Raw genomic sequence first — 12,312 nt, 5'->3', positions numbered from 1 at the left:
CAAACTTTATAACCTTTTAAAGAGCCTTCCTATCAGCCTGGGTGGTGCTCCAGACAGTGATGCTGTTTGTGAGGATGCTCTTTACGAGTCCTCTGTAAATCTGGCCTTCCTTAGCAGCCTGATGAAATAAAGCCACTGTTGGGCCTTCTCCATTTTGGCAACAGTGTTTTGGTCCAGGTCAGGTTTGATGACACATGCAGGCCTAGAAACTTGTGACTACCAACCATCTCCACCTCAGCCCCCTTGATGATGAGAGACAGCAGGATTTCCTCCTGACGTCAATGATTATTTCCTTGGTTTTGTTGATGTTGAGGATGAGGTCAATGTCCTCTCCATAGGCAATGATTTTGTTGACCGGCTCCCTAACCAGAATCCTCACCACTTTTAATAAGGTCCAGTGGCTCAATCTTAAGTTTATCAAACGACGAGAAAACTTTTTGTATGCGAAAAATAACGACATTATTTCAACTATTCATTTACTTCTCTCTCTGCCTCGAGTCAGGTTACTAGTTTCATAACGTAAGCTTCTGTTATTGTACGTCACACGCATCACACACATGACCAGCGTCGGCCAATAATGAGCCTACATGTGACGTAGATCTGCGCTATCATCACACTACATTAACTGACTAGAGGCTCAAAGAGAAGGAAGTGAGTAGTTGAAATAAAGTTGTTATTTTTGTTTGTTTTTGCGCACAAAAAGTGTTCTTGTGGCTTGATAAATTTAAGATTGAGCCACTGAAGTCACTTGGACTATTTTAACAATGTCTTTAATAACTTTGCGAGGACGGAAAGTTTCAATTCCTCAAGAAGCCTATGGACTAGTATGGAGGAGTGATCCAGCTCTCAGTTTTCATCAAAAATATCTTAATTTGTGTTCTGAAGATGAACGAAGGTCTTACGGGGTTGGAAAAACATGAGGGTGAGTAAATACTGACAGAATTTTCATTTTTGGGTGAACTAACCCTTTAAGACAAAGATGAGTCATTTATATTTGCATAGCAGTCTTAAAAATACTTTAGGTTTGTAAATATTTCAGTGTTTTGGAACAAAATTTTGGAAAGGGGATTCTTATGTGGATGTTTGTCTGCTACATTTTTAACTGCCGTGTCTTGGCTCTAAACGTTTTGCTCATTAGCAGACGCTTTGTAAAAGTGGTTTGGCTGACCTGCATAATCTAAAACGAGACAGAACTGCTTTTATGCATTGTTTGCTGACATGTCTGTGTCTATGTCTAATACTCATGACGCAGAGCTGGTGCTTGTGCCATTATGTCAAGCAATTTACACAGCATTTTTATTTAATGTCAAAATAATATCTGGCTGCTTTTTGAAAATATAACTCAAACAAAATGAATGACAGCACAACATAATTAAAGTGTTCTTCCAGGTCTGCAATCACCAGTTCAGCAACTGCACATGGGATGCTAATGGATTTCCTTCGTTTAAATGCAAAGCAGAAGATAGCGTGGCAATGAATGGATGCATGGATGAAAGGATAGATCGATATGCCGGGGCAGAGAAATGAGGATTTGGGCTCTTTATTTATGGTTGTAGCCTGGCCTGATGTTCCATTTTTCCTCTCGCTCTCATTGCTTGGAACTTTTGAATATTTCATTTGATTGTAATTTTTTTTTTTTTTTAAGAAGGCTTGTGAACTTGTGAAGAAAAGGAACTTGGAAATGAAGAGTTGTACCAAGCTGACTTGAGGACAAATTCACTAGACATTTGTGCAACATTTGTGTGTGGATCTTATTCACCAACAATCAGTTATCCAGTTCAATCAGGCTCTAAATGCACCATGAGTATTTAAATAAAGCAATTCATTATAAATATATTTTCATTATTTTCTACATTGATCAAAAATGACAGAATATTTTGTATTATAATATACGTATATATATACAGGGCCTGAAATTAACACCCGACCACCTGCCAAATGCGGGTGAATTTTGCTATTGGCGGGTAACACTGTCAATCTACCTGCCACATTGGCAGGTAGCCAATGAGAATTGTGAGTGATTCATTACGATTTTTACATTTCAACAAAGTCCGCTATTGCGTTGGACTTTAGCTAAAATGTGGCGGCACATTACTGGGGTAAAGAGGCCAGCTGAAACAAACAGCCAATAAAAAGATGATGAGGAAAAGAAAAGTAAAGAAGACATTTTAATACAAAGTGAACAATCGGCGGCAATGGCAAGGTTCGTGAGCGGCTGATTTATGACAGCGACTGTTGTTTCGCAACGTTCATGCGATCAGAAAGAAGATGAGACCCTTTTTCTGACTACGTTTGGATGTGCGAGTATAAACTGTTGGTGAGATGGGATGAGATAATGTAACGCTGACGTATGTTACAGTACAATGACAGTTGCACAGATGTGTGTGCGTGTGCAACTGTGCATATTAGGAGTTGGGAACCGGTGAGAAAATGTCCGGTACCCGGTAATTTTACCAGTAATAACAGTATTAATTTAGTTAATATTTAACGGTTCCTGAACGCTATAACTAAAAGCTGTTAAGAGTAAGACCTGTCTACGTGAATAAATCCGCCATCAACACAGCCGCGTGTGATTTGTTTACGAGCTGCGGTAGGTCTATCTGTTGAGTATATACTATATTATAGCTAGCCTGCCCTGTTGTGTTTGTGTCTGTCAAAATCAATGAATAAAAAGATTTTTTTTAAATGTATGTTGTTAGAGTTATTAGGCTATTACTTGACAGCACTTTAAAGAAGTTAAGCAAGTTAAAGAACAATATAGTGAAATTCCCGGTTTTTACGTTTATGAGGCAAAAAAAAAAAAAAATGGCTGGTAAAAAGTCTCTGTGGCAGGTGAATTTTTAAATCCACCTGCCACAGTGGCCGGTGGCCGAAAAAGTTAACTTCAGGCCCTGTATATATATATATATATATATATATATATATATATATATATATATATATATATATATATATATATATACTGTACATAATAGTAAAAGCAGGAAATGCAACTGCAGCACTATAATTCTCACAGCACCATAATTAAACATGAAGAGTTCAGATGCAAAAGCCTCTAAATGCCATTTGAAATTTTCTTCTTTAATGATGATTTTTATCAAACTTGTATATTTAAGTTCAGTAATTTCACTTGTTATTTAAGTGAAATTACTGAACTTAAATATACAAGTTTGATAAAAAATCATCATTAAAGAAGAAAATTTCAAATGGCATTTAGAGGCTTTTGCATCTGAACTCTTCACATATTAATTTTATCCAGAAAGGTTCAAACGACATTCACCAGTGACAACTGGAGAGGTCCGTTGTAAAATACAAAAGACTTTGTTCGGACTTCGGAGTGGCTACAGAAAAAAAAAGAGAGACTGCAACCAGACCCATGCAAAAACAAGGATACGTACAGTATCATAATAACATTACATGTAGTCATGCGATGCTGATGTTGTTAACATTTACAGTTTGAGAACAAAGTATAATTTACATGGTTTTGCATGATATGATAAGCAATTTTGGTAACGCTTTAGATTACAGCCCAGAAAGTACTGTGTAATTAAGAGGAATTTACAGTTTAACTTTCTGTAATTATAGTGTACTTATAAAATACTTACATGTAAGTATAAGGGAACAATATGTAAAGTTTGGAGAATAAATGGCTAACAACCAGGAGAAGAATTAAAAAAAAAATTTAAACTCTAAGTAATTATAGACCTAAGAGGTACTTCACTATTATTCAGTATTAATTAATACTTATGATATTACATTTGGGAGCAATTTAGCTACTACCTTTTTGTAATAATTGTGTACCAGTGCATACTGTATAGCCTTTTTAGAAATGACAGGGTACATATCTATGCATTTATAAAAAAAAAAAAAAAAAAAAAATTGATAGCAAAATTTGCAGATGTTTATCTATCTGGGCTAACATTAGCCAAGAAAAGCTAAGACTACCGTAATTTTTTTTAGATAAACTGGGAAATATATATGGTTTCATGTGGTTACAGGTTAAGTGGTGCTTGCATAATAAGTTTCCGGGTCAGTGATATAAGATTGTGTCTATACATTTTTATTGTACTTACCCAGTAACTACATGGAACAAGAGGGTAACAAGCACCACTTTAATTTACAGCCTGCAATGTCACACTTACCCTGTAACTACATGAAACAAGAGCCATGCAATTCGCCATGCAACATGCACACCTGCTCTTAAAGTCCCTGTGAAATCAAAATTGACCCTATTTACTTTGTTAGCATATTACTAGTCTTGTGGTGAACAATTAATCCGTGCAAGTATATATATATATATATATATATATATATATATATATATATATATATATATATATATATAATGGGTAATTAGGTTTTTTCATCTTCATGTAAACCAGAATGATTTCCCTCATGTGCTAATATTTTTCCTTATTATAATGTATTATTTGCAAAAATAAAAACTACTGCATTTGTGTTGATGAGAGAATCAAAGTGTATGCGCGATGTGCACCCCCTACATTATGGCCAAGTATGCACGCTTAAAATAGCATTATGAACAACGCGCAACGTGCCACTGACTTTAGACCAGGTTTTTCTGGTCAGTGGCGCAATTGTTTTCTGGAACTGCAAAATAGCACTAGGGATGTTTGCGCCAAAACGTCTCGGTTACGTATGTAACCCTCGTTCCCTGAGTAGGGAACGGAGACGTTACGTCAGAAGTGACGGAGATTGGGGGTTTCGCATAGAAAGCCAATCCTCTTCGAGTATTAAAACACGAGCCAATGGCATGCAATGCCTTGGGGCTGCGGAAATTTGCATAGCGTACTCCGCCCTACTCCGTGAGTATAAAAGGAGGAAGTGAACGCAACCGCAGTATGTCTTCGCTGAGGAGCCAAGACTGAACTCGGCCTCTACCCAGCGATACAGCAGAAGTGGCAGGGAGACGTAACGTCTCCGTTCCCTACTCAGGGAACGAGGGTTACATACGTAACCGAGACGTTCCCTATCGTAGTCACTTCGAGTTACGTCAGAAGTGACGGAGATTGGGGGTCTGTGCCATCACGCCATCTTCAAGCTGTCTTCCAGTGCCCTGCGAAAGACTGAACCCCCGAGCCTTACCTCTTTTTTTTTTTTTTTTTTTGGGGATCCGACTTTGACACAGGATTACCAAGGTACACTGGGAACATATCCCGAAGGGGACATGCTACCAGCTGCCTACCGAAGGGAGGACTTAAGAATACACATATGGCCACATAGGAACGCATATGGAACACTGGAGTACCAACCGCAGGTGGCTACTGATTTAAACTCCAGGGGTGGCAGATGGCTTGCCAAGGGAAGACACATGCTTAGAGAGGCTTACAGTGGATAATACACATGAGACGGTTACCATGGGGAACCGTGCGCATGGAGGCACCTAGCTAGCATCCAGAGCAACGCAGTGGTGCCCGCATCGTCGGTGCTGGAGGACTCAAGACTTCAATGGAAGAACTGAGGAAATATCGCACTTATCCAGTCCGGGGAGTGGAGTGGCGAGCAAGCGAAGACACCTGAGCGGATCCAGAACTGGCCGAAACGAGTACGTGAGAGGATACCGGCTCAATTCGCAGATTATAGAATCTGGCGAAGGTGTTGGGTGTCGCCCAGCCTGCAGCTCTGCAGATGTCTGTTAGCGAGGCGCCGTGCGCTAAAGCCCAAGAGGAGGCTACACTCCGAGTGGAATGGGCCGTCACACCAAGGGGGCACGGAAGGCCTTGCTGCTGGTAAGACAAAGCAATGGCATCCACTATCCAGTGGGACAGCCGTTGCTTTGAGAGAGCCCTTCCCTTCTGGCTCCCCCCATGACAGACAAAGAGCTGGTCTGAGGTCCTGAAACACTGCGTTCTGTCGACATAGGTGCGGAGAGCACGTACCGGACAGAGCAGTGCCAAGGCTGGGTCTGCCTCCTCCAGGGGCAGCGCTTGCAGGTTCACCACCAGGTCCCGGAGGGGAGTGGTAGGAACCTTGGGCATATATCCAGGCCGGGGTCTCAGGAATACGTGAGAGTAAGCCGGCCCGAACTCCAGGCACACTTCGTCAACAGAGAGTGCGTGCAGGTCCCTTACTCTCCTGATGGATACCAATGCAATCAGGAGTGCTGTCACATAGGACAGGGCAAAAACTCTACCGACTGCAAAGGCTCCAGGGGAGGCCTCTGCAGAGCACCCAGGTCTACTGAGAGGTCCCCAGAGGGCAGGAGGGGAGGGAGGCGGATTTAGCCCCCTCACTCCCCTCAGGAACCTGATGACCAGGTCATGCTTCCCATAGACTTACCTTTCACTGCATCATGAGACGCGGCAATGGCCGCGACATAATCCAAAGGGTGGAGGGCGACAGCCTGCGCTCCAACCCCTCTTGCAGGAAGGAAGCATGACTCCGATCGAACATCTCCGGGGGTCTTCTCAGCGAGAAGAACACCAATTGACGAAGAGGTTTCACTTCAACGCATAAAGGTGTCACGTGGACGACGCTCTTGCGGAAGTGATGGTTGCCGCCACCGCAGGTGGCAGCGAACTCAAACCTGCCTCGTCCCGTCCTGGAGCCACACGTGCAGCCTCCAAGATCGGGACGAGGGTGCCACAGAGTGCCCCGTCTCTGAGAGAGTAGGTCCGGTCTCAGAGGAATAGGCCAAGGAGGTGCTGTCGCGAGGAGCAAGAGTTCGGAGAACCACGTCTTGGTGGGCCAGTAGGGGGCTACCAGCAAGACCTGCTCCTCGTCCTCCTTGATCTTGCACAACACCCGTGCAAGGAGGCTCACTGGGGGAACGCACACTTGCGTGGGCCCCGTGGCCAGCTGTGCGCCAGCGCATCCGAGCCGAGCCGCGGGTCAGAGAATAACTGGGCGCAGTGGGACGAGTCCCGAGAGGCGAACAGGTCTAACTGTGCCTCCCCGAACTGGTCCCAAATCAGCTGGACCGACTGGGGATGGAGTCGCCATTCGCCGGAGATGGGACGGGCCCGGGACAGCTCGCGGCTGCCCGATTCCGGTCTCCAGGAATGTAACTGCACGAAGGGACCTCAGGTGCTTCTGACTCCATATCAAGAGGTGGCGGGCGAGCTGCGACAACCGGCGCGAGCGTAGACCCCCCCTGGTGGTTGATGTACGCCACTGCCGTAGTGTTGTCTGAGCGGACAAGCACATGCTGGCCCTAGAGCACGCTCGGAAGCGGTGCCGGGCGAGCCGTACTGCCAACAGCTCGAGGCAATTGATGTGCATGAGGCGCTGGGCTCCTGTCCAGGAACCGGCGGCTGCATGCCCATTGCACATGGCACCCCAACCCGTGGTAGACGCATCCGTGGAGACAACGAGATGCCTGGAAACTCGCTGAATAGGGACCCTGTCCGTAAAAAGCTGAGGTTCGACCACGGGAAGAAGGATCGGCGGCACGTCGGAGTCACTGGAACTCGGAGCGAGCCGCGATGCCATGCCCACCTCGGGACTCGATCGCGAAGCCACAGCTGAAGCGGTCTCATATGAAGCAAACCGAGCGGCGTTGCCGCGGCCGCGGATGCCATATGCCCCAGGAGCCTCTGAAAAGTTTCAGTGGAACCGCACTCTTGCCCTCGAACTGACGAAGACAAGCCAGCAGTGAGTGCGCGCGCTCGTTCGTGAGCTGCGCGGACATGGCGACCGAGTCTATCTCCATGCCGAGAAAAGAGATCCTCTGCACGGGGCAAAGTTTGCTCTTTTCCCGGTTGACCCGAAGGCCCAGACGGGCTAGGTGCCGTAGCACCAGGTCTCTGTGTTCGCAAACCTGAGCTCGAGAGTGTGCTAGTAACAGCCAGTCGTCGAGATAGTTCAGGATGCGAACCCCGTGTTCGCGAAGGGGAACAAGGGCTGCCTCGACGATCTTAGTGAAGACGCGAGGGGACAGAGCTAACCCGAATGGGAGAACGGCGTACTGGTATGCCTGGCCCTCGAAGGCAAACCGAAGAAACGGTCTGTGTCGAGGGAGAATGGAGACATGGAAGTACGCGTCCTTCAGGTCGATCGCTGCAAACCAATCCTGATACCGAACACATTCGAAAATGCGTTTGGCCGTGAGCATTTTGAACGGTAGTCGATGGAGAGAACGGTTCAAAATGCGCAGGTCCAGGATCGGTCGTAACCCACCGGTCTTTCTTGGGGACAATGAAGTAGGGGCTGTAAAGCCCGGACCTCACCTCGGCTGGAGGGACCGTCTCGATTGCACCCTTCGCCAGCAGGGTCGCAATCTCCGCTCTCAAGACTGGGGCATTGCCACCAACCATCGTGGAGCGAACTCCCCTGAAGCGGGGAAGAGACCGTGCGAACTGAATCGCGTAGCCGAATCCGATCGTTCTGATGACCCAGCGGGAACCCCGGGAAGCGCTAGCCAGGCTTCCAGGAAGTGAGCCAACGGGGTCATGCGAACCACAGACGTCCCCCCGGAGGGGCAGCGAGGCGGGTCGACCGGCATGCGTGCAGGAGTTACCCCGTCCGGATGCACCGTCGAAACCCGCTCCCCGACAGAAGAGACCAGGGAAGGCAGAGCGTTCCACGGGGGTCTGTTCTGCCGGGGGTCTGGCGACAGAGGGGGAAGGGATTGGCGTAGCCCGGGGACGACACACGCACCCTTCCGCGCCCTCCGAGACAGAGAGGAATGAACGGGGCGACGCACTGGACGTCGTGCGCGCTCATTCCAGTCTGTGTGCTCAATGACAGTGTCAGCTTTTCCTCAACCAGCTCAGGGAGCTAGCTAGAACAAAAGATTCTCCACCGGCCCTCCACCGGGGAAGGAGGGGCCCTGCCACCGCCTCCTGAGAAAAACCATGACACTATCACTGAGCGGCCCGCCTCAGGAACATCGCTTCGCCTGGCATCTAGCGGGGCACGCGGCCTGAGGGGGGGCTCTTTTCTTGGGACGCTTACCTGTGGCCTCCTCCGCGACGCGAACCGGCTGAAGGCTGCTGCTGGGGCCGCGTGGGAGGGAAGGGAGCCGCAGGGGGGCGTCCTCGGCGGCGAGCTGGCGGAGGCGTCCGAGCCGACGGCTGGTTGGAGGCAGCAGCTGGCCGTCGGGGCAGAGAAACCGCCTTCGTCTGCTCCTAGGCGGTCGAGAAGTGCTGGGCAAAGTCCTGGACCGCACCGCCGAACATTATGATGCTCCTGGACCACAGCGGTGGGCATCACCTGACCAAGGGAGCGAGCGACCGCCTCCGTGACCCGTTTAAGGACAAGGTAGGCGACAGGCTCGCAGCTCGCTTGGTCCGTCACCTCCTCGTGCACATTCCTGAGCAGCTAGCTTTGTAGGTGCTCATCATATGCAGGGCGGAGGCTGCCTGTCCCGCCGCTCTACAGAATCGCGCCGCCATAGACGACGAGAACCCATAGGCTTTGGAGGGGCATCTGAGAGCAACCGCCGGTTGACCGGGGGAGCCCCAGCGTACCCACAGACAGCCGCATCGCCGAGGGGAGGAAGGGCGGGGAACTAAGCACGCTTTTTTTTTTTTTTTTATTTATTTATTTTTTAGTGCGTGTCAGTTCCGCATGCAACTCGGGGAAAAAAGGAAATTGGGGTTGGCCGTGGCCGTAAGGCGGCAGCGTTACCCAAAAACCAATTATTCAGCCGCGAGAGATCGGGGAGGGGCGGAGTTCCACCCCCACCCGATGCTCACGGACGCCCGAGATAGCACGGCCATCATCGCGGGATCAGACACGGCGGCGCTGACGCTCCCGAGGGAGGCAACGCGGCCGCATCCTCACTTCCCGAGGAGTCAAGCCCGCCTAGTGATGCTGTGATCGACATCGCATCATCATCTGGAGCGCTGCCCGAAGCAGCCGGTGCCACCGAAGAAGCAACCGACTGAATCGAACTAACGCTCGCTGGCTCTCGCACTGAGGCGGGAGGTGTGGCCCGAGGAATCGTCGGGGCTTATCCCACACCATCACCGTAAATCACCAGGTTCCCGGGTCGACGGGCCCCCTATGGAGGAAACCGATCGAGCGGGGGGGACCGGGACTCTCACTCAAGTGAGATCATTGAGTCTCGACCTCAGTGTAGAGATGGTCATGTTCCCACAGAAGGAAAATGAGTCATCCACGAACGCTGCTGCTGCATGCTGAAATGCCCAGGCATACAAAGCAGCGATCGTGACCATCAGATGACGACAGAAATCAATCACACCCAGAAGAGCACGGGCGAACCGTCTTTAAAAAGACGTGCGCGTGCAGCTCTTTCAATGAGAGGAGGAAATTCACTCTTTCAGCGCTGAAGCGACCAGGGAGAAGCGCAAAGTCTGGCAGACCACTGCTCAGATCGCAGGCGATGCAGAATCTCGCTGGGTACCGCCGTCACACCAACACTGAAGAGGACGCTCGTCTCGAAGAGTCTTGAACAGTGCTTTCAGGAGTGAAGAGGTTCTCTTGGCTCCGAAGCGAAAACATACTGCGGTTGCGTTCACTTCCTCCTTTTATACTCACGGAGTAGGGCGGAGTACGCTATGCAAATTTCCGCAGCCCCAAGGCATTGCATGCCATTGGCTCGTGTTTTAATACTCGAAGAGGATTGGCTTTCTATGCGAAACCCCCAATCTCCGTCACTTCTGACGTAACTCGAAGTGACTACGATAGGGAACATGCCTACTTTTTTGCGCCGATCCGCCCAGGGAGCGCAAATTCATTCCCTAGTTTACCGACATGCATCTGTGGAGGGAAAAAGCCTTTGATATATGCGTCAGTTTTGCTCCGGGTGCAAGATAAGGCCCTATATGTTTCACGCCTATACAGGCATTTTGACAATTTTGTGTGAATTTGCCAGTGAAAACCAAAAGAAGACATGAAAGAGAAGATGAGGGGCAGCTTTCTGGATGCACACTTTGGATATTTGAGCACAGAAAACTTAATGAAATCGTCATGTGATCACTAAACTGCCTTCCTGTAATAATAGGGAACCACTTGTTATATAAATCACACAGTAGTTCATTTTTTTACTTGCACATGTTGCACTTTATGATCAATTAATCGTTTAACTTTCTTTGCTTTTGTCATATCAGATTGAACTACACACTTTCCTACAATCTACAATATTGGTAATGGTGCATCCCTAAATATTAGTTCATCGTAATATGGATGAACATCGATCTGTTGGGTAAACCAGGGGTCATGTCATCTCTCCAGTGTCACTGCTGAGCACACTGTTACTAGGCGGATTTTAAACTGGGTCATGACCACGGAGAAGGGAGGAGGCTACAAAGCAGGCTGTTGCTTTTTTTGGAGTAAAGCAATGCTAATTTAACTATGATGGAGTTACACTAGCCGTCTTGTTGACAAGGGTACCAATATTAGGCACATGATGATAGAAACCTTCAGTAGAGGCTCATTGCTTTTAGAAAAGTATGCAAGTCTCATATCAGTGAGTGCACAGAGGAACTGCTATAACACAAACCTCCAACCTGCAAACCTCCTCACAGGACTATAATTGTAAGTGGAACATTATTGGTCCTGACAGCCAGATGCCTCTGAATGCAACCCTTCATTGGTCTGGATTATTACGATTGCAAATGTTCTCAAAAATCTGAATAGAGCAAATGTGCTGGTTTACAAAAGAGATCAAGCATCTATCTCCCTGTGTTACAAAAACTTTCTCTTTCAGTATTCCGCATTTCTCTCTTCCTTTTCTTCAAAAGGTCCCAGAGACTGATATATAAAACATCCAAAGTCTCTCCTGTTGCTCAGCAGATGGTATAATTAATAAATAAAAACCTCTGAAGCTACAACTCTGAATAAAAACAATTTTACCTTTTCTTTTTGCCTTGACACTTTCTTTTTCTATAGAACTTTTACTGTAACTCTCACACATTAGACCTAGTTACCTGATTATGATCTGAGAATTGGTAATGGTTAAAGTGTCCATACATGCAATGCACCGGAGGCTTCCTCAACCCGTAAACAGCAACGATGATGTCAGTTTTACCGTACCTATTCGGACCTGGGTCCTCATCCTTGTCCTCATCCTTTGGAAAAGCATGCAAAGTGGATTTGCTTCGCAGCACAAAAAACAGTGTCTTCTCAACATGTCGACAACTTCAGGCTAAGCTACAACTTCAGTGGTTCTTTTGGGAGACAATAACTTACTGTGCACTTTGATCTTTGAAACTTTGCACACCTTTTACATAAACACCCTAAACATATTACACACTACATTACAGGTAATATCTGAAAAAGCATAAAAAGAAAAATCAAAACAAAATTAAATTAAATTTACAAATCCAGCCTAAATACTTTTCTAAATGTTGTCTGAAATTGAAAGATTGTCAGTAATGAATTACTTCA

At 47.2% G+C, this 12,312-nt stretch overlaps 1 long non-coding RNA gene across 1 annotated transcript in view; it reads right to left on the bottom strand.

The window, feature by feature from the left end:
- LOC148977183 (uncharacterized) overlaps nucleotides 1-12,312 on the bottom strand; it is a 67,215-nt gene that overhangs the window by 1,905 nt on the left and 52,998 nt on the right. The window lies entirely within an intron of this gene.

The sequence above is a fragment of the Pimephales promelas genome, chromosome 11 (genome assembly GCF_988280905.1).
Source record: "Pimephales promelas chromosome 11, fPimPro1.hap1.1, whole genome shotgun sequence".
Taxonomy (NCBI): Eukaryota; Metazoa; Chordata; class Actinopteri; order Cypriniformes; family Leuciscidae; genus Pimephales; species Pimephales promelas.
The sequence above is the reverse complement of the archived record's forward strand: the minus strand, read 5'-3'. Positions and strand labels throughout refer to the sequence as shown.